At 38.3% G+C, this 23,513-nt stretch overlaps 2 long non-coding RNA genes across 3 annotated transcripts in view; one reads left to right on the top strand and one right to left on the bottom strand.

Moving 5' to 3' along the window:
- Positions 1-23,513, bottom strand: part of LOC138848533 (uncharacterized) — a 98,556-nt gene that overhangs the window by 62,306 nt on the left and 12,737 nt on the right. The window contains exon 2 of the long non-coding RNA XR_011386402.1: positions 4,713-4,857. This is a non-coding gene — a long non-coding RNA (uncharacterized lncRNA). The remainder of the gene's footprint in view (positions 1-4,712; positions 4,858-23,513) is intronic.
- The window catches only part of LOC138848532 (uncharacterized), a 49,325-nt gene continuing 33,998 nt past the window's right edge, over positions 8,187-23,513 (top strand). For both annotated transcript variants that reach the window (XR_011386400.1, XR_011386401.1), the window contains exon 1: positions 8,187-8,318. This is a non-coding gene — a long non-coding RNA (uncharacterized lncRNA). The remainder of the gene's footprint in view (positions 8,319-23,513) is intronic.

Raw genomic sequence — 23,513 nt, forward strand, 5'->3', positions numbered from 1 at the left:
CTTATTAAAGATTTATTTATTTATTTGAAAGTCAGAGTTACACAAGAGAGAGAAGGAGCAGAAAGAGAGAGAGAGCTCTTCCATCCATTGGTTCACTCGCCAGATGGCTGTCATGAGCAGTACTTCACCCATCTGAAGCCAGGAGCCAGGAACTTCTTCTAAGTCTCCCACACCAATGCAGGGGCCAAAGGACTCATCTTCCACTGTTTCCCCAGGCCTTAACAGAGAGCTGGATGTGAAGTGGAGCAGGCAGGACTCAAACCAGTGCCCACATGAAAAGCTGGGACTTCAGGCAGCAGCTTTACTCACTACATTAGAGCACTGGCCATTGAAATGAGCCCTTTATAGACACTATGTAGTTTAAATTTTGTTGATTTTTATCTAACATTTCTCATTGGTAAATTTTATCAAAGTACTGGCAAATTAATTATGAAAATATAGTGCTTAGTTTTGCCATGTTGTTTTCTGATGTTTTCAGGTCTTATAATTTCTTTTCCTGTGTTGCCTACATTATTGGTTTCCTTTATGTTTAATTGATTTTTTATTACTTTTTCATTTCCTTTTTTATACAGAAAATATTTTATGGCTATTATGGAGATTATACATTTTGTTCTAAAATTGTAATGATTCATGCTAAACTGATACTAACAACTTCATATACATACATATGTTCCAGTCTTTGTAGTTTCTTATTTATTCATGATAATTAATGTTACATCATTAATGTTTATGTTATTGATGTCACAGATTATTTCTTTGTGTACCATGTGCTTATTAACATAGATTTACAATATTTTATGATTTAAATTTTAAAACCCAGTAGAAGAATTAAAATGGAGTTAGAAACCAAAATTTCAATAATACTGATGTTTGTATCTTTTTATTTATCTTTCCTGGGAAGTTTCTATACTTATATGTCTCTGGTTTAAAATATAGTGTCCTTTTATCTGCACTGAGAAAATCCCATCTAGTTCTCCCACAAGTTGCAGGGATGCAAGTACATGAGCCATCATCTGATGTTTTCCTTGACACATTAGCAGAAAACTGAATCAGAATCAGAGTAGTCAAGACTTGAACCAGGAACTTCTATGCAGGTTGTGGGCACTGAAAGTACTGGCCTAGTCCAGTGTGCCACAATGTCTACCTCTTCATTTTGTAAAATTAGAAAATAAGCAGTACTCCAGTTTTACTCATTTTCAAAACTGTTTTTGATTATTTAGATTACATTGAAATTCTCTATGTATTGTAGGATGAACTTTTCCCTTCTTTCAAAACTCAGTTGAATTTTGACAGCCACTTTGAATCTGTACATTGTACTGGGCAGTATTGCTTTCTTAACAATAGTAATTTTTCCAATGCATTGATGTGGGATATCTTTCCATTTACTGATGTATTGTTTAATTTCTTTCATCCTAATTTTATAGTTTTAAGTGAACAAATCTTTAATCTCATTGGTTAAATTAATTTCTAAGCATTTTATATATTTCATGTCATTTTAAATGGAATTATTTTATACATTTTACTTTAAGATTGTTCATCATATATTAATGAATAAGAATATACCTGATTTTTCATGTTGCTCTTTCTTCCTGAAGTGTTCTGAATGAATTTCTGAGATCTAACTATCTTGTTATCAATGAATTGGGCTTTTCTACAAGTAAGATTATTCCATCTGTAAAGACACTGAAATTTTTTGTTTGTTTTGTATGGGAATATTTTTGTTTTACTTGTTCTGGCATAATACTGCTATTTTGATGACAAACAGGAAAAACAAATTTTTTTTATTTTTATCTTTGTGGAAAAGCTTCACTATTTACAATTGAAGAATTGAGCTTGAAAATTGCAGGCCTAAACCTCCTTCCCCAAAGCTGGGACCCTGTGGGGCAGGGGTTGTATAGTTTTGGTTCCTTATCTTTACAGCTGCACCTGTGTGAGGATAAGGGGCCGAAGCTGTGTAACCCTTGCCTCACCCTCAGTTAATGCACCAATCAATTCTAGGAGATGTCCTTTGAACTCCCACAGTGTGAGTTGATTTGTTAATGAGCTTCCCAAGGTGTGAGATGATTTGCTAATGAGCTTCCCGTGGTGTGAGATGATTTGCTAATGTGCTTCCTGCAGTGTGAGATGATTTGCTAAATGCTAATTTGAAAACCCTATAAAAACCCTGACCCTTGACTTCTCAGTGCTGCTCTGTTCCTGCTTGTTCAGAGAGCCCCAGCATGCTGGATCAATAAACCCCTTGCTGATTGCATGAGAGTGTCTCTTGGAGTCGTTCCTTGGGTGGCGGATGCTTCTCGACCCTAACACAATCAGGTATGATGTTAACTATAGATATTTTCTACATTCTTCTATTTGCTGTAAGAAATTTCCAGTTTATTCCATGAATGGGTGATACATTTTGTCAATATTCTTCTTGCATCAGTTGATAATGTATGTGATTTCTTCTTGATTCTGTGGATATGATGCATACATTTATTTTTGTATGCTGAGCCATTCTTGCATTCCATGAATAAAGTCAACTTTCATTTTTTTATTTTTTAAAGATTTTATTAATAACAATTGCACATATGTATGGGTACTTTGTGACATTCATTTTTCTCTTCATGCTCCTAGAAGCATTTTTGTAAATGTATTTGTAGATTCAAAATTTATTTTGTCATAATCACTTCATATGTAAATATTATATATGCATTCAAGCATATTATTTTGTGTTAAAAATGAAATAATAATGTTATATAAATTAGTAATCACTAACTTATTATAAAGTGAAAAGAAGGGTATACATAGATAGTATAACTCAGTGAAAGCCAAATTTATAACTATGTATATACCAAATAACATGCCATCCACACATTTTCTATACTCTATATTAACTTCCACAAATAAGAAAACATGATATTGTGTTTTTGTGTCTTTTTTACTTCATTAGCATAATCATTGCCATTTCCATCCTTATTGATGCACATATCAGAATTTCATTACTGTTATGATTGAGTAATATTCCATCACATATGTCTGAATATATATATACATGCTTATATGTGTATTCATATCAAATTTTAATTATCCTTTTATCGTTTAATGGACCTCTAGGTTGATTCCCTATCTTCTCCATTGTGCATTTGGGTGTTATAAATATGGGAGTACAAGCATGTGTTTCATACCCTGACTCCATTTCCTATCTATATATTCCCAGAAGCGGGGTAGCTGAATCCTATGATAGATCTATTTTTTGCTTTGGGAGGAGTCTTCATAAAGTTTTCCCTAATGGTTATACTAATTTGCAGCCACATCTCAGTGTATTATGGTGTCCTCTTCTCTACAACATCACCAGTATGAGTAATCATTTCATTTTTGGATGACACCCATTTTTTTGTTGTTGTTGTTGACAGGCAGAGAGGACAGTGAGAGACAGAGACAGAGAGAAAGGTCTTCCTTTTACTGTTGGTTCATCCTCCAATGGCTGCTGCGGCTGGCGCACTGCGCTGATCTGATGGCAGGAGCCAAGTACTTATCCTGGTCTCCCATGGGATGCAGGGCCCAAGCACTTGGGCCATCTTCCACTGCCCTCTCAGGCCACAGCAGAGAGCTGGCCTGGAAAAGGGGCAACCGGAACAGAATCTGGCACCCCGACTGGGACTAGAACCCGGTGTGCTGGCACCGCAAAGTGGAGGATTAGCTTAGTGAGCCACAACGCAGTGGATGACACCCATTTTAATGATAGTGAGATGACACCTCATTGTATTTTTATTGCACTTCCCTGATGCCTAGTGTACCTGAACATTTTTTCATGTCTGTTGGTCACTTGAATTTTCTCCTCTGGAAAATGTCCATTCATGTCTGTTGCTGACCTCTTTACTGGATTGTCTTTTTTGCTGTTGTGTTTCTTGAGCTCATAACCAGTTACCAGATACAGATTGCAGATATTCTCTCTCATTCTGTCAGTTTTCTCTTTGTTGCTTTCTTCAATATGTATAAGTTTATAAGTTTCATATACTCTCTTTTATCCTTTTTTGCTTTTTGTCCCATGTTTTTGGAAAGCAACAATATGAAATAGATGAACAGTTGCCAAACCAGTAAACCTTTTTTTGAAATTTTTGATTAAATGAAGCATATGTGTTTATTTCACTTTTGGCATCAAAATTACTCATTAGATTATGAGAATCATTAGAAAAACAGCATAATACCACATTACTGAAGAAATTCACTACATCAGCAATACCTGGCTTACATCATTCTTTGCAACTTGTGGAATACAATTGGCATTAATGTTAGGAGAATGGCTAATAATTGGAAACTGAAGCCGGTGCCATGGCTCAATAGGCTAATCCTCCACCTGAGGCACTGGCACACTGGATTCTAGTCTCGGTCGGGGCTCTGGATTCTGTCCCAGTTGCCCCTCTTCCAGGCCAGCTCTCTGCTATGGCCTGGGAGTGCAGTGGAGAATGGCCCAAGTCCTTGGGCCCTGCACCCGCATGGGAGACCAGGAGAAGCACCTGGCTCCTGGCTTTGGATCAGTGTGATGTGCCAGCCACAGCGCGCCGGCCACGGCGGCTGTTGGAGGGTGAACCAATGGTAAAGGAAGACCTTTCTCTCTGTCTCTCTTTCTCTCACTGTCCACTCTGCCTGTCAAAAAAAATAAAAATAAAAAATTAGAAACTGAGTTTGTCTTATAGAGACAGAGAGATATCTTCCATACACTGTTTACTCACCAGATGGCCACAACGGCCAGTGCTGGGCCAAATCAAAGACAGGAGCCAGGAGCTTCATCAGGTCAACCATGTGAGCAACAGGAACTCAAACACTTGGGCTATCCTCCAGTCCTTTCACCAGGAAATTAGCAGGGAGCTGGAACAGCTGGGACAGGAACCATGGCAATGTGAGATGCTGGCATCACAGGCAGAGGCTTTACTGACTATACCACATTGCCAGCCCCTGGAAAACTTTTTCACTGTAAAGATTACCCTACTACTTCTAATCACTTCTAGATGAGCATGGAGCAATGGCTATATGTATTAATTATAACTATGATTATGTACTAGAATGACAGTCAATATGAATTAAAGTTTATATTGTTTTCAATAGGTATATATGCTAAAATCTAACATTTAAACCATTATAAGTGTACAATTAAGTGGCAAGAAATATATCACATTGCATTGCAAACATCAGCACCATTTCCCTAAAGGATTTTTTTATATTCCCCATAGGAAGTCTTTATAACCATAAGTCAGTAAGTCCCTGTTCCCCTATACCAACATATCTAATCAATAACAGGTCTACTTTCTATATCTATGTATTCATCTATGTTAGTGCCTCATATAAGTCAAGTCATACAATATTTCTCTTATTATTGGTTTATTTAATGTAGCATACTGTCTAACATGTTCATTTATGTGGAGAATTCGTCCACATTTTCTTTTTAAAGTTCAGTGGTTTCTTCCCCCATGAAACTAAAATATCACTCATAAAAGTTGCTCACTTCAGACTTTGGGAAGAACACAACTCCAAACTAAAGGGCAAGCTCCTTGCTACACTCCAAGCCACTCACAGGAAGCAGCTTCTCTTTGTGAAACCAGAAGCTCCCTCCACTGGCTCATCACTAGCTCAGATGCCAGAGTGAGGGATTCTTGGTGGAATCTGGCATTACTAGAAGAGCTTTGCAGACTCAACAAAAGACTGGCACAGGAGTTTCTGTCCTTGGGGTGTGTCTCATATATTTGGGCACTGTTGAGCAGGCATACCTAGTGTAGCCTGGTAAGATGATGTGTACATGGCCCCTAAGAGCTGGCCTGCAATGCTTTTAGCCTACTCAGCGGAGCACCATGGACTGTGGCTGGATAGTTCTGGATTGTATGTTCTGCAAAGAAGAGTCATGCTATGGGCTGTGGAGTGCCTGGAATTGAGGGCCCACAAGTGATTGTCCAAGCTGTTACATCATAGTCATTACCAGATGTTCCTGTGACAGTGTAGGAACAGGAGCCCCAGGCCCCAGGACCAGCATACCAATGGACACTACTCTTTCCCTGGGCTGGGGGACTGCATTGCTACCATCAGCATTACTATGGCTTGAAAATAATTTTCAGAGGTTTAATTCTCATTATGAAATAGTGAAAGGATTGAACCTTTATAGAGTTTAGAGGTGGGTCCTTTGGGGGATTATTGGAATTAGGTGGGGAATCAGGGAAATCTCCCATGATTGAGTACTTAGGATTTAGAGAAAAGACAGAGTCTAAGGAGACTCTTGCACGCTCCCTGTCTCTTGCCATGCAGTGCCATGCACTGCTCTAGGATCTGAAAGCAAGGAGGAGGCCATCAACAGATGAAGCTCCATATTCTTCAGCCAGAACTGTGAGCCAGAATATACCTCTTCTCTTTATAACTTGCTCAGTCTCTTACAGGGTGGTACTGGGTACAGAAAAAATAATGCATATATAAATACCCCATTTGCTTATCCATTCATCCTTTCCTGGAAACTTGGGTTGCTTCAACCTTTTATCTTTTGTAAGTAAGACTGTTATAAATATGTGTGCGTTCATATCTATTCCAGCTCCTGTTTTTACCTCTTCAGGTGAATTCCTAGGACCAGAATTTATGATAAATACTGGATAATGTGGTAATTCAGTTTAGGTTTTCTAGGATTTTCAGTACTACCTTCTATGTTGGGTCTATGCTTTTTATATTCACACCAGCAATGCTGGTTCACTCCCCAAATGCCAGAAAATCTGGGACTGGCCCTGTTTAAAGACAGAAGCCTGGGCATCAATGTAGGTCTAACACATGGGTTGCAAAAGCCTAACAACTTGAGCCATCACCTGCTGCTTCCTAGGATGTGCATTAGAAGAAACTGGATCATAAGAAGTGTTGCAAGGACTCACACCAGTACTCAAAATGGGATGCAGAGCTCCCAAGTGACAGCTTAATCCATTGGGTAACAACTTCCCCTAATACAAACATATATAAACATAAACGTATGTTTATATTTATCACAGCATAATTTAGTAGTAGTAGTATTTAGTTGTATATGTATTGGTATACATATAACATAGAGAATTTTTCAGGGAAATGATTTTATTTATGACCCTTAAAATTCATTATATATATATATATATATATAGTGTGTGTGTGTTTGTGTGTACAATCAACATATGAATATATGACTGATGTGATAATTTTGCTTTAAGTATAACATAATTTAAGGAAATTAGGAGAATACAGGCCAGTATTGTGGCACAGCAGGGTAAGCTGCTGCCTCTGATACTGGCATCCTGTTTTAGCACCAACTTCAGTCCTGGATGCTCCACTTACAATCCAGCCCCCTGATAACATGCCTGAGAAATCAGAAAAAGATGCATTACATGTTTGGGCCCCTGACACCTACAGGGAAGACCCAGATGAAAGCTCTCACTTTGGTCTGTCTTAGCCCCAGCTATTGTGGCCATTTGTGGATGAGCAAGCAGGTGGTAGGTCTCACTCTTTGTGTCCTTCTCTGTTAACTCTGCCTTTTAAATATGTCTTTTAGAAGAAATTAGGAGAATAAACAAATGTATATTTCCTTTTATCTCCCCACATACATATTTACCGTGATGTCCATGAAACCTATAAACATAAACCACTGATAAAAGAGATTTTCTGAAAGATCAATATTAAATATATATCACTACATACCAGCAAGAAACAAATAGAAAATGTTTAGGGCAATAGGCAGACGACAAAAAAATCAGCAAGAGAAATGGAGAAATGACTACATTATGTGATGTCCTTAAACATTTTTAAATCAATATTAAAAAAAATGAATCAACAAAAAATACATCACATATCCTGAGAAAATGTAAGACTCTGAAGCCAATAAGCAGCCATTGAGTTGTAGCTGACTTGAAGCAGGTTACTGCACTGTCCAGGCAGGACACTCTCAGGAGCAGGAATCAGGGAGGCAGGAGGGAGCCAAGCAGGGGGCAGCACCAGGGGTGAACAGCCCTCCCACCCCGGGGATGGTGGCACCTGGAGAACGCAGTTTTGGTACAGAACCCAGGACTGGTCTCTTATGTATTCCTTTCAAGACATGAAGAGATGTGTCAGTGCTGTGGAAGAAGCTCTCACAGCTATCTAAACTGTCCAATCAGGAGCAGCGGTGTTAGTGCCTCATAATCACGCGGAATGCTGACGCCACAATTGTCTTCCAGTTCTGCAGTGGAGAGAGGTCTGAAGAGAAACTGATGCTGGGAGATTCCAACAGTAATAACTCGTTTACTCTTCTCTGACCACCTTTCGACACAGGATTCCGCATGACTCAGAAGCCTTGGAAAGGTGACTGTAGGGTGAGTATGCAGGGATGGGGAGGCGGTGTTGGCGGAAGTTGCTTAAGAAAGCCGGCCTCCCAGAGGTCTCTGGAATCTGAAGCCCCATCTCACTGCCAGCTGGCACTTCCTTGGGCTCCCTCCAGTCCACAGTGCTGGGGATGGACTGGCACCCGGGACTCCAGGAGTCCTGTCCCTTCCAGGCAGAGGTTCTGCCTGGGAGCCCAGGAGCCTTCTCTGGGCAGCTTTGTGGTGGCAGCCTGACGTCTTCCTTGATTGTGCAAGGGGGAACCTGTAATCGCCAGGGACGATCCTGGCTGTGCAAATGGCATTCATGCAGATGAGGCGCTGTCGTTTATGGGGTCCCCGGTGCCTCCGTTCTCCCCAGGGTGACCTGATTCCCCGGTTCATGAATATGTCAGAAGCAGGGGCTCAGATCACAGACCCTGACCTCTCGGCATAGCACTTTCTAGGGGTTCTGAGCTCATTTTCTGATGCCAACAGCAGTGTCGTAGACTAGGTAAGTTAAGGACAAAACATTTCTATTTGGCTCAAGGTTTTTGTCTAAGTTTTGGGGGGACAGGAGGACACCGTAATTTGGTTCTTTTATATCATTGTAGCTCTCACACATTTCTTTGACAGGCTGTCATTTGTCTTTGAATTTTAAAAGTAGAAAATTTAGCTAGTCACATTTATGAGTGTTTTAAATATTTCTATTGTATGATAACCTTCCCAATCATGTAGCTACAAGCCTAGATTTCTACACTATTTTTAATTTATATTTTAATATAAGATAGTTTTTATTATTGGAGATTAGTTGACATAATTTTTATATCTTAAAGGTCTGCATCCTGATGTTTTGATATGTGAAGGGGCATTTAAAAGTTTATGGAAAATTCACATTATCTGCTAATCTAATTTTTCACAAAACTTTTAGTGTCCCCTTGTGCATGTACATTATTTAATGATAGCATAATCAAGCTAACATAGCCATCACTTTAATAGTTTGTAAAAAAATTTAAGTCCTTAACAAGTTGTGAGTATCTATATTCATATTGATTATATTGTGCTAGATGTTAGGTATCAAGGAGTCAATTTATCTCATAAGTGCAAATGTATGTTTTTAACTACCATCTTCCTGTTTCCTTCACACTCAGCCCCTGGCAACCACCATTCTGTTTTGTGCTTCATTTTGACTTTCTTAGATTCCACATGTAAGTGAGCTTGTGTGGTATTTATCTTTCTGTGTCTTATTGGAAGCAGCCTACTGTCCACATTCATACTTTTGAACCTATGTTGTGACAAAGTGGTACCATCTATTTGAGGTTGAGTGGGGTTTCTTTGTGTGAGTATATCATGTTTTCTCTGTTCATCTGTTGGCAGAAATGTGGCTATTTCCATACCTCGTTCTTGTGAATAATGTTCACCTGAATATGGATGTGCAGGTGTATCTTTGAGATAGTGATTTTATTTCCTTTGGATATATATCCAGTAGTGGGAATGCTTTATCATTTGTTAGTCCCTTTTTAATTTTTGTTTGAGGCACATCCATAGTGTTTTCATTAATGAAAATACCAATTTACATTCTCACAATTTATGTGTTCCCTTTTCAACACCTCTAGTTCCATACTTGTTATATATGAGCCATTTTTATATATGAGAGATGATAACCATTGTGGTCTTGATTAGCAGTGCTGAGCCCCTTTTCAAATACCTTTTGGCTGTTTGAATATCTTGATTGAAAAAATTGATTATTTTATTTGCTTTTGAATTGTATCTGTTCTTTGTATTACTCCCTTAATCATATGAGATTTGCCAATGTCCTCTTCCACTCTTTTCTCTCTTTTTAGTCTTTCCTTTAGTATGCAGATGTATTTTAAGGTTTTTTTTTTCAGTCCTACTTCCTTATTTTTGTTTTTGTCACCTGTGCATTTGGTGTCATATGTGAATCATTGTTGTCATTTGGCACAGCCACAGATGTTTTAGGAATTTGTGAAATGAGTTAGTGGATGGGATTATTCTCTCTCACTGTGTGTGTGTGTGTGTGTGCATCTCTGTGTGTTTTTTTCTTTTGAAGTAATTAAGAAATTTGTAAAAGTGACTTGGAGTAATTAATACCAATGAGCAAATAGAAAAAAAGTGTACCAATTTTATGATCCTGAAATGTAATCAGAGAGGGGAAATTGTTGCTTACCCTGATTTCATCAGTATAATTTTGATCCATGCATACATGTATGAACACTGTAGTCCATAGGTGTGTATAATTATTGTCAACAAGAAACAAACTCAGAACAGCATCTTACTTGGTATATAAGGTTAAAGGGTGTCAAAGATTAAAATTAGCATCACTACTAATATGGTCTTTGTAAGTATTTTATTAACACTTACATAATCTTTAAATAACTGAATTGGTATTTTGTCGTGCTAACTGGAACAATTAGGCGGCAATACTTTACCTTAAATTGGTGATAAATACATATTTTAAATTGTTTCACATAAGTAAAATGAAGTATTTCTCTACATGTATATGGGATTAATTTGAATTAAGACAATATCATAGGCCAGCGCCGTGGCTCACTAGGCTAATCCTCCGCCTTGCGGTGCCGGCGCACCGGGTTCTAGTCCCGGTCGGGGCGCCAGATTCTGTCCCGGTTGCCCCTCTTCCAGGCCAACTCTCTGCTGTGGCCAGGGAGTGCAGTGGAGTGCACTTGGGCCCTGCACCCCATGGGAGACCAGGAGAAGCACCTGGCTCCTGCCTTCGGATCAGCATGGTGCGCCGGCCGCGGCGGCCATTGGAGGGTGAACCAACGGCAAAGGAAGACCTTTCTCTCTGTCTCTCTCTCTCACTATCCACTCTGCCTGTCAAAAACAGACAAACAAACAAAAAGACAATATCATATAAGAAGTATGGATATAAATGGTAGGTTGATTTTGGTGCAAAAATGTCTTGAACTCCAAATAATTCTTTCATACTAAACATTGCCTATGAATTGTAAGGGTCCCTCATATTTATGGTTTTAAATATTTTTGAACCAAAATTAGTGTACTTTAATTTCATGTTCCACAGAATATGTGAAACCCTCTCATATTTGTTGGTCTTCACTTTCTTCTGTGAAGCCCAAACTTAAGAGCCTGTCTGCTGACCCCTAACTGGCCCATGATTTAAGTGCTAATTCTGTGATTTGTACTATTTTGGGAGTTATATATCATAAGCACAGGTATAATATAAACACATTTTCTTTAATTCTCAAGTGTTTCACATTGAACTGAGAATTGAACTGAAACACTGTAATATGGGATGCGGGCATCTTTAATGAGCATCTTAACTGAGAGGCCAAATGCCCACCCTTAGCCTCTCCATGCCATTCCTTTGTTCTGTGTCTCTGTTTTTATGTTAATACTACACATTTTGATTACTTTTTCTTTTGAATCCAGTAATTCTGAGTCCTCCAATTGTGAACTTATTTTCAACTATATTTGGGGTATTTGGATCCTTTGACATTCCATATGAGTTTTCTATATAGTTGTTAATATTTTCTGCTAAAATAAACATATATATCTGTGGATCAGTTAGGAACATGTGGTTTTTATGTACATTTTGTAATCCATGAACCCAGAATAATATTTTCATTTGTGTGATCATTAATTCCTTTCAGTGAACTTTTATAGTTTTCAACATTGGAATCATTTTTTACCTTAGTTAAGTTTAGTGCTAAGCACTTTATTTCTTTTGATGCAACTGAAAATCCAATTGTTCTGTTTATTTTCTTTTCTTCTTAAAATATTTTATTTAGGGCTGGTGCTGTGGTGCACTAGGTTAATCCTCCACCTGTGGTGCCAGCATTCCATATGGGTGCCGGATTCTAGTCCTGGTTGCTCCTCTTCCAGTCCAGCTCTCTGCTGTGGCCAGGGAAGCCAGTGGAGGATGACCCAAGTGCTTGGGCCCCTGCACCCACATGGGAGACCAGGAAGCACCTGGCTCCTGGCTTCGGATCAGTGTAGTTCCAGCCGTGGTGGTGTCTGTCAAATAAATAAATAAATAAAGATAAATAAAGATAAATAAAGATTCTTTTAAATATTTTATTTAAATAAGATGAACAAATTTCATGAGTTTCATATATACATGTTTAGAAGCATAGTGGTACACCCCACCCTAAACTCTCTCCTACCCAATTTTCCAACTTCTCTCCCTCCCTCCTTTCTTTTTTTCTTTTAAATTTTACTATAATACACTTTCAGTTTATGTTTTAAACCCAAGCTTAACCCTGCACCTTAAAATATAATGAATAGTAAGTAGAAAAAAATCACCGTTCCTTGAGTATAGACAAAGCTGTAAACAATAATCAAATCTCAAAATGTCACTGTCACTCATATACATTCTCTTTTTTTGTAATCTGTATATAAGTTACCATAAATCAGGAAAAATATATGGTATTTGTCTTTTTGGGACTGACTTATTTTGCTAAACATAATGGTTTGCAGTCCCATCCATTTTATTGCAAAAGACAGCATTTTAATCTTTATTAAGGCTGAATAGTATTCCATGGTGTATATATACCACATTGTGTTTATCCAGTCATCAGTTGATTGACACCTGGTTTGATGGCATATCTTAGCTGTTGTGAAATGAGCTTCATTAAACATGGGGATAGAGATAAAACAGTTTCATATGCAGATTTTATTTGGCTTGAGTAAGTTCCTAGGAGTAGAATGTCTGGGTCATATGTAGATACATTGTCCGAGTTTTGAGGAATCCCCATACTGTCTCCAGTAATGGTTGTACTAGTTTACATTTCCATCAACAGTGTATTTGGGTACATTTCTCCCCAGATCCACCTTACTGGTTTTTGATTTTTGCATGAGAGCCATTCTTACTGGGATGAAGTGAAACTTATTGTGGTTATTTTCTTAAAGATTGTTTACATAAAAGACAGAGTTACAGAAAGACAACCTTCCTTCTTCTGATTTACTCCCCAAATAGCTATAATGGTCAGGACTGGGTCAGACTGAAGGCAGAGTCAGTAGCTTCATCTGGATGTCCCACATGGTCCAGGACCATGAACCTCTTCCTGGATGTATTCTCAGGAAGCTGGATCATAATTGGAGCAGCCAGCACTCAAACTGGCACCCATAGGGATGCTCACAGTGCAGGTGGTGACTCCGCACACTGCCCAAAGCATGGCCTCTCACTGTACTTTTTATTTGCATCTTAATGTCTATTGGTCCTGAGCATTTTTTCATTTTTCATTTTACCCTTTGAAAAATGTCTGTACGTGTCCTTTGCCCATTTCTTAATTGGATTTTTTGTTTTGTTGTTGTTTAGTTTCTTGAGCTCTTAATAAATTCTGGATATTAATCCTTTATTGCATAATTTGCAAATTTCTTTCATTTTGTTGGATGCCTCTTCACTTTGTCAAAGGTTCCTTTGCAGTACAGAAGCTTCTTAGCTTCGTATTATTGCGTTCACCTAATTTTTTTGCTTTTATTGCCTTGCTTCTTAGGTCTTTTCCAAGAAGTCTTTGGCTATGCCAATTACTTAAAGAGTTTCCCTGATGTTTTTCTTTAGTCATTTGATGGCATTCAGTCATAGATTTGGATCTTTGATCCATTTTGTGTTGACTTTTGTATAAGCTGTAAGGCAGCTGTCTTATTTCATACTTCCGTATGAGTAAAACTAATTTTACCAGCACCAATTGTTACAGAGACTGTCCTTCTCCAAGGATTGATTTTAGCTCTTTGTAAAATATTAATTTATGATAGATGTGAGTTAGTTTCTATGGCTTCTATTCTGTTCCATTGGTATACATGTCTATTTTTGTGCCAGTACCAGGCTGTTTTGATTACAATGGCCTTGAAGTCTGATATTGTTATGCCTTTAGTTTTTTTTTCAATTGTTCAATATTACTTTAGCTATTCAGGGACTCTTTTATTTCCATGAGTTTTAGCATTGATTATTCTAGATCTGAGGAGAATACCATTGGCATTTTTCTTGGGATTGTGGTGAATTTGTAAGTTGCTTTGGATAGAATTGACATATTGATGATATTAATTCTTCCAATCCATGAACATGCAAGCATCTTCCATTTTTTGAGTCTTCATCTGTTTCTTTAATATTTTGTAATTTTCATTGTACAGATTTTTCACATCTTGGTTAAATTTATTTCAAGGTGGTTTTTTTTGTAACTATTGTGAATGGTACAGTTCTTATGAGTACTTTTTTTTTAACTTTTATTTAATGAATATAAATTTCCAAAGTACAGAATATGGATTACAATGGCTTCCCCCACATAATGTCCCTCCCACCTGCAACCCTCCCCTTTCCCACTACCTCTCCACTTCCATTCACATCAAGATTCATTTTCGTTTCTCTTTATATACAGAAGATCAGTTTAGCATACATTAAGTAAAGATTTCAACAGTTTGCTCCCACACAGAAACATAAAGGGAAAAATACTGTTTGAGTACTAGTTATAGCATTAAATCTCAATGTACAGCACACTAAGGACAAAGATCCTACATGAGGAGTAAGTGCACAGTGACTCCTATTGTTGACTTAACAAATTGACACTCTTGTTTATGGCATCAGTAATCACCCTAGGCTCTTCTCGTGAGCTACCAAGGCTATGGAAGCCTCCTGAGTTCACTGACTCTGATCATATTTAGACAAGGTCATGGTCAAAGTGGAAGTTCTCTCCTCCCTTCAGAGAATGGCACCTCCTTCTTTGATGACCCGATCTTTCCACTGGGATCTCACTTGCGGAGATCTTTCATTTAGTTTTTTTTTTTTTTTTCCGCCCAGAGTGTCTTGGCTTTCCATGCCTGAAATACTCTCATGGGCTTTTCAGCCGGATCCGCATGCCTTAAGGGCTGATTCTGAGGCCAGAGTGCTATTTAGGACATCTGCCATTCTATGGGTCTGCTGTGTATCTCACTTCCCATGTTGGATCATTCTCTCCCTTTTTGATTCTATCAGCTAGTATTTGCAGACACTCTTCTTGTTTATATGATCCCTTTGGTTCTTAGTCCTATCATTACGATCAATTGTGAACAGAAATTGATCACCAGGACTAGTGAGATGGCATTGGTACATGCCACCTCGATGGGATTGAATTGGAATCCCCTGGTATGTTTCTAACTCCACCGTTTGAGGCAAGTCAGCTTGAGCATGTCCCGAATTGCACATCTCTTCCCTCTCTTATTCACACTCTTATATTTAACAGTGAACACTTTTCAGTTAAGTTTCAGCACTTAAGAAGAATTGTGTATTGATTACAGTATTCAACCAAAAGTATTAAGTAGAACAAACAAAAAAAATACAAAGAGGGATAACATATTAAGTTGCTCATCAACAGTCAGGGTGAGGGCTGATCAAGTCACCGTTTCTCATAATGTTCATTTCACTTTAACAGCTTTCCTTTTTGGTACTCAGTTAGTTGTCACCTATCAAGGAGAACAAGTGGTATTTGTCCCTTTGGGATTGGCTTATTTCACTCAGCATAATGTTTTCCAAATTCCTAACAGGGATCACTTTTCAGTTAAAATTTAAACACCTAAGAACAATAGTGTGTTAATTACAGAGTTCAACCAATGGTACTAGAACAAAAACAAAATACTAAAATGGATAAAGTATTATATTGTACATCAACCATCAGGACAAGAGCTGATCAAGTCACTGTTTCTCACAGTGTCCTTTTCACTTCAACAAGTTTCCCCTTTGGTGCTCAGTTAGTTGTCGCCAATCAGGGAGAACATATGATATTTGTCCCTTTGGGACTGGCTTAATTCACTCAGCATGATGTTTTCCAAATTCCTCCATCTTGTTGCAAATGACTGGATTTCATTGTTTTTGACTGCTGTATAGTATTCAATAGAGTACATGTCCCATAATTTCTTTATCCAGTCTACTGTTGATGGGCATTTGGGTTGGTTCCAGGTCTTAGCTATTGTGAACTGAAGTGCAATAAACATTAATGTGCAGACAGCTTGTTTGTTTGCAATTTAATTTCCTTTGGGTAAATTCCAAGGAGTGGGATGGCTGGATTGAATGGTAGGGTTATATTCAGGTTTCTGAGGAATCTCCAGACTGACTTCCATAGTGGCTTAACCAGTTTGCATTCCCACCCACAGTGGGTTAGTGTCCCTTTTTCCCCACATCCTCGCCAGCATCTATTGTTGGTAGATTTCTGAATGTGAGACATTCTAACCGGGGTGAGGTGAAACCTCATTGTGGTTTTGATTTGCATTTCCCTAATTGCTAGTGATCTTGAACATTTTTTCATGTGCCTGTTGGCCATTTGGATTTCCTCTTTTGAAAAATGTCCATTGAGGTCCTTGGCCCATCCCTTAAGTGGGTTGTTTGTTTTGATGTTGTGGAGTTTCTTAATCTCTTTGTAGATTCTGGTGATCAACCCTTTATCGGTTGCATAGTTTGCAAATATATTTTCCCATTCTGTCGGTTGTCTCTTCACTTTCCTGACTGTTTCTTTTGCAGTACAGAAACTTCTCAATTTGATGCAATCCCAAATGTTAATTTTGGCTTTGACTGCCTGTGCTTCTGGGGTGTTTTCCAAGAAGTCATTGCCGGTACCTATATCTTGCAGGGTTTTTCCAATGCTCTCTAATAATTTGATGGTGTCAGGTCGAAGATTTAAGTCTTTAATCCATGTTGAGTGGATTTTTGTGTAAGGTGTAAGGTAGGGGTCTTGCTTCATGCTTCTGCACGTGGAAATCCAGTTCTCCCAACACCATTTATTGAAAGACTGTCCTTACTCCAGGGATTGGTTTTGGATCCTTGATCAAATATGAGTTGCTGTAGATGTTTGAATTGATTTCTGGTGTTTCAATTCTGTTCCGTTGGTCTATCTATCTGTTTCTGTACCAGTACTATGCTGTTTTGATTACAACTGCCCTGTAGTATGTCCTGAAATCTGGTATTGTGATGCCTCCAGCTTTGTTTTTGTTGTACAAGATTGTTTTAGCTATTCGAGGTCTCCTGTGTCTCCATATAAATTTCAGCACCATTTTTTCCAGATCTGAGAAGAAGGTCTTCGGTATCTTCATTGGTATTGCATTGAATCTATAAATTGCTTTTGGGAGAATGGACATTTTGATGATATTGATTCTTCCAATCCATAAGCATGCAAGATTTTTCCATTTCTTGGTATCCTCTTCTATTTCTTTCTTTAAGGTTTTGTAATTTTCATCGTAGAGATCTTTAACATCCTTGGTTAAGTTTATTCCAAGGTATTTGATTGTTTTTGTGGCTATTGTGAATGGGATTGATCTTAGAAGTTCTTCCTCAGCCATGGCATTGCCTGTGTATACAAAGGCTGTTGATTTTTGTGCATTGATTTTATACCCTGCTACTTTGCCAAACTCTTCTATGATTTCCAATAGTCTCTTAGTAGAGTTCTTTGGGTCCCCTAAATAAAGAATCATATCATCTGCAAAGAGGGATAGTTTGAGTTCTTCCTTCCCAATTTGTATCCCTTTAATTTCTTTTTCTTGTCTGATGGTTCTGGCTAGAACTTCCAGAACTATATTGAATAGCAGTGGTGAGAGTGGCATCCCTGTCTGGTACCAGATCTCAGGGAAAAGCTTCCAACTTTTCCCCATTAAATAGGATGTTGGCTGTGGGTTTTTCATAGATTGCTTTGATTGTATTGAGGAATGTTCCGTCCAAACCCAGTTTGCTTAGAGTTTTCATCATGAACGGGTGTTGTGTTTTATCTAATGCTTTCTCAGCATCTATTGAGATAATCATATGGTTTTTCTTCTGCAGTCTGTTAATGTGGTGAATCACATTGATTGATTTGCAAATGTTGAACCATCCCTGCATACCCGGGATAAATCCCACTTGGTCTGGGTGGATGATCTTGCTGATGTGTTGTTGCATTCTATTGGCGAGAATTTTATTGAGGATTTTTGCATCTATGTTCATCAGGGATATTGGTCTGTAATTCTCTTTCAGTGCTGCATCTTTATCTGGCTTAGGAATTAAGGTGATGCTGGTTTCATAGAAAGAATTTGGGAGGATTCCCTCTTTTTCGATTGTTCTGAATAGTTTGAGAAGAATTGGAGTCAGTTCTTCTTTAAATGTCTGGTAGAATTCAGCAGTGAATCCATCTGGTCCTGGGCTTTTCTTTGTTGGGAGGGCCTTTATTACTGTTTCAATTTCTGTTTCAGTTATGGGTCTATTTAGGTTTTCGATGTCTTCCTGGTTCAATTTAGGTAGGTTGTATGTGTCCAGGAATCTATCCATTTCTGATAGGTTTTCCTGTTTGCTGGCATACAGGTCCTTGTAGTAATTTCTGATGATTCTTTTTATTTCTGTGGTGTCTGTTGTTACGTTTCCTTTTTCATCTCTGATTTTATTGATTTGGGTCTTTTCTCTTCTTTTTTTAGTTAGTTGGGCCAATGGGGTGTCAATTTTGTTTATTTTTTCAAAAAACCAGCTCCTCGTTTGGCTGATTTTTTGTAGTGTTTTTTTGGATTCAGTCCTGTTGATTTCTTCTCTGATTTTAATTATTTCTCTTCTCCTACTAGATTTGGGTCTGGTTTGCTGTAGGTTTTCTAGATCCTTGAGGTGAATTGAAAGCTCATCTATTTGGTGCCTTTCCAATTTCTTGATGTAGGCACCTATTGATATAAACTTTCCTCTTAACACTGCTTTTGCTGTACCCCATAAGTTTTGGTATGTTGTGCTGTTATCCTCATTTACTTCCAGAAAGTTTTTGATTTCTCTTTTGATTTCTTCTATGACCCATTGTTCATTCAGGAGCATGTTGTTCAATCTCCATGTGTTTGCGTATGCTCTAGGGATTCTTGAGTTGCTAATTTCCAACTTCATTCCTTTATGGTCTGAGAAGCTGCATGGTATGATTCTAATTCTTTTGAATTTTCTGAGACTTGCTTTATGGCCTAGTATGTGGTCAATCCTAGAGAAGGTTCCATGTACTGCTGAGAAGAATGTAAATGCTTTAGCTGTACGATTGAGAGTTCTGTATATATCTGTTAGATCCATTTGGGCTATAGTGTGATTTAAATCTACTGTATCCTTGTTGATCTTCTGTCCTGTTGATCTGTCTATTTCTGAGAGTGGGGTATTGAAGTCCCCCAGTACTATTGTATTGGGGTCTAAGTCTCCCTTTAAGTCCCTTAACAAATCTTTTAGATAAACCGGTGCCCTGTAGTTAGGTGCATATACATTTATAATTGTTATATCTTCCTGTTATATTGATCCATTAATCATTATATAGTGTCCCTCTTTGTCTCTCTTAACAGTTTTTGTGGTAAAGTTTATGTTGTCCGAAATTAAGATGGCTACGCCCGCTCTTTTTTCATTTCTGTTGGCATGGTATATCTTTTTCCAGCCTTTCACTTTCAGTCTGTATGGATCTTTGTTGGAAAGATGTGTTTCTTGTAATCAGCAAATAGATGGGTTTTGTTCCTTAAGCCAATCAGCCAATCGGTGTCTTTTAACTGGACAGTTCAGGCCATTAATGTTCAATGTGACTAATGATAAGTGGTAACTTTGCCCTGCCATTTGCCAAAGATAAGTTCTAATATATGCTTTGAATTCCCTGTGATCTTTTGCTGTGAGGTTTCCTTCCTTTACCTTCTTTCATATTGATGACCATGTTTCTGTGTTTCTGTGTGTAACACATCTTTAAGCATCTTTTGCAGGGCCGGACGAGTGGCAATAAATTCTTTCAATTTCTGTTTGCTGTGAAAGTCTTTATTTCACCTTTATTCACAAATGATAGCTTTGCAGGATATAATATTCTGGGCTGGCAGTTTTTCTCTCTTAGTACCTGGGCTATATCTCGCCATTCCCTCCTAGCTTGTAGGGTTTCTGATGAGAAGTCAGCTGTGAGTCTGATTGGAGATCCTCTGAGAGTAATCTGACGTTTCTCTCTTGCACATTTTAGGATCTTTTCTTTATGTTTCACTGTGGAGAGTTTAATTACAACGTGTCGTGGTGAGGATCTCTTTTGGTCATGTTTATTAGGGGTTCTGTGAGCTACCTGTACTAGGATTTCTCTGTCCTTCTCCAAACCTGGGAAATTTTCTGCTAATATCTCACTAAAAAGGCCTTCTAATCCTTTTTCCCTCTCCATGCCTTCAGGAACTCCTAGAACCCGAATGTTGGTTTTTTTAATAGTATCCTTAAGATTCCCAACAATATGTTTTAGATTTCTAATTTCCTCTTCTTTTCTTTGGTCTGACTGTGTCCTTTCCTGTTCTCTGTCTTCTAAGTCCTATATTCTCTCTTCTGCTTCACCCATTCTGCTTGTAAGGCTCTCTATTGTGTTTTTCATTTGATCTATTGAATTCTTCACTTCATTATGATTTCTTGTCACTATCACAGTTTCCTGTTGTACTAGTTGTTCGTTTCATGTTTTTTTTTATCTTTTATTTAATGAATATAAGTTTCCAAAGTACGACTCATGGGTTACAATGGCTTTCCCCCCCATACCGTCCCTCCCACCCACAACCCTCCCCTTTCCCACTCCCTCTCCCCTTCCATTCACATCAAGATTCATTTTCGATTATCTTAATATACAGAAGATCAGCTTAGTATACCTTAAGTAAGGATTTCAACAGTTTGTTCCCACACAGAAACATAAAGTGAAAAATAATAGATGATTTTTTTTAAATCATGATGAAATCAGATCAGACCTATTGTCATGTTTAATCCCAGTGAGAGTCAAGTTGGGAATTGATAATTTCTTCTTCTTTTTTTACAGAAGATCAGTTTAGTGTACATTAAGTAAAGATTTCAATCGTTTGCACCCCCATAGAAACACAAAGTGAAATATACTGTTTGAGTACTCGTTATAGCATTAAGCCTCAGTGTACAGCACATTAAGGACAGAGATCCTACATGAGGAGTAAGTGCACAGTGACTCCTGTTGTTGACTTTACAAATTGACACTCCTGTTTATGGCATCAATAATCTCCCTATGCACCAGTCATGAGTTTCCAAGGCTATGGAAGCCCCTTGAGTTCTCCGACTCTTATCTTGTTTAGACAAGGTCATAGTCAAAGTGGAGGTTCTCTCCTCCCTTCAGAGAAAGGCACCTCCCTCTTTGAAGACCTGTTCTTTCCACTGGGATCTCACTCACAGAGATCTTTTTGCCAGAGTGCCTTGGCTTTCCATGCCTGAAATACTCTCATGGGCTTTTCAGCCAGATCCGAGTGCCTTTAGGGCTGATTCTGAGGCCAGAGTGCTATTTAGGACATCCGCCATTCTATGAGTCTGCTGAGTATCTCACTTCCCATGTTGGATCACTCTCCCCTTTATTTATTCTATCGGTTAGTGTTAGCAGGTACTAGACTTGTTTATGTGCTCCCTTTGACTCTTAGTCCTTTCATTATGATCAATTGTGAACTGAAATTGATCACTTGGAATAGTGAGATGGCATTGACACATGCCACCTTGATGGGATTGAATTGGAATCCCCTGGTATGTTTCCAACTCTACCAATTGGGGCAAGTCAGCCCGAGCATGCCCCAAATTATACATCTCTTCCCTCTCTTATTCCCACCTTTATGTTTAACAGGGATCACATTTCAGTTAATTTTCAACACTTAAGAATAATTGTGTGATAATTACAGAATTAAACCAGTCATATTAAGTAGAACAGAAAAAAAAATTACTATGAGGGATAATATATTAAGTTGTCCATTAGCAGTCAGGGCTATGCTGATCAAGTCACCATTTCCCAAGTGTCCGTTTCACTTCAGGAGGTTTCCTTTTTGGTGTTCAGTCAGTTGTCACTGATCAGGGAGAACATATGGTATTTGTCCCTTTGGGACTGGCTTACTTCACTCAGCATGATGTGTTCCAGATTCCTCCATTTTGTTGCAAATGACTGGATTTCGTTGTTTCTTACTGCGGTATAGTATTCTAAAGAATACATATCCCATAATTTCTTTATCCAGTCTACCATTGATGGGCATTTAGGTTGGTTCCAGGTCTTGGCTATTGTGAATTGTGCTGCAATAAACATTAGGGTGCAGACCACTTTTTTCTTTATCAATTTAAACTCCTTTGGGTAAATTCCAAGGAGTGGGATGGCTGGGTCGAACGGTAGGGTTATATTCAGGTTTCTGAGGAATCTCCAGACTGATTTCCATAGTGGCTTGACCAGTTTGCATTCCCACCCACAGTGGGTTAGTGTCCCTTTTTCCCCACATCCTCGCCAGCATCTGTTGTTGGTAGATTTCTGTATGTGAGCCATTCTAACCGGGGTGAGGTGAAACCTCATTGTGCTTTTGATTTGCATTTCCCTGATTGCTAATGACCTTGAACATTTTTTCATGTGCCTGTTGGCCATTTGGATTTCCTCTTTTGAAAAATGTCTATTGAAGTCCTTGGCCGATCTCTTAAGTGGGTTGTTGGTTTTGTTTTTGTGGAGTTTCTTGATCTCTTTGTAGATTCTGGTTATTAACCCTTTATCTGTTGCATAGTTTGCAAATATTTTTTTCCCATTCTGTTGGTTGTCTCTTCACTCTCCTGACTGTTTCTTTTGCAGTACAGAAACTTCTCAATTTGATGCAATCCCAATAGTTGATTTTGGCTTTGACTGTCTGTGCCTCCCGGGTCTTTTCCAGAAATTCTTTGCCTGTGCCAATATCTTGAAGGGTTTCTCCAATGTTCTCTAATAACTTAATGGTGTCAGGTCGTGGATTTAGGTCTTTAATCCACGTTGAGTGGATTTTTTGTGTAAGGTGTAAGGTAGGGGTCTTGCTTCATGCTTCTGCACGTGGAAATCCAGTTTTCCCAGCACCATTTATTGAATAGACTGTCCTTGCTCCAGGAATTGGAAAGGTACCAAAAATATGAGCTTTCAGCGCATTTCAAGGACCTAGAAAAACTGCAGCAAACCAAACCCAAATCTAGTAGGAGAAGAGAAATAATTAAAACCAGAGAAGAAATTAACAGGATTGAATCCAAAAAAACATTACAAAAAATCAGCCAAGCGAGAAGCTGGTTTTTTGAAAAAATAAACAAAATTGACACCCCATTGGCCCAACTAACTAAAAAAAGAAGAGAAAAGACCCAAATCAATAAAATCAGAGATGAAAAAGGAAACGTAACAACAGACACCACAGAAATAAAAAGAATCATCAGAAATTACTACAAGGACCTGTATGCCAGCAAACAGGAAAACCTATCAGAAATGGATAGATTCCTGGACACATACAACC

Source organism: Oryctolagus cuniculus, chromosome 2 (assembly GCF_964237555.1).
Source record: "Oryctolagus cuniculus chromosome 2, mOryCun1.1, whole genome shotgun sequence".
In the NCBI taxonomy this organism is placed as follows: Eukaryota; Metazoa; Chordata; class Mammalia; order Lagomorpha; family Leporidae; genus Oryctolagus; species Oryctolagus cuniculus.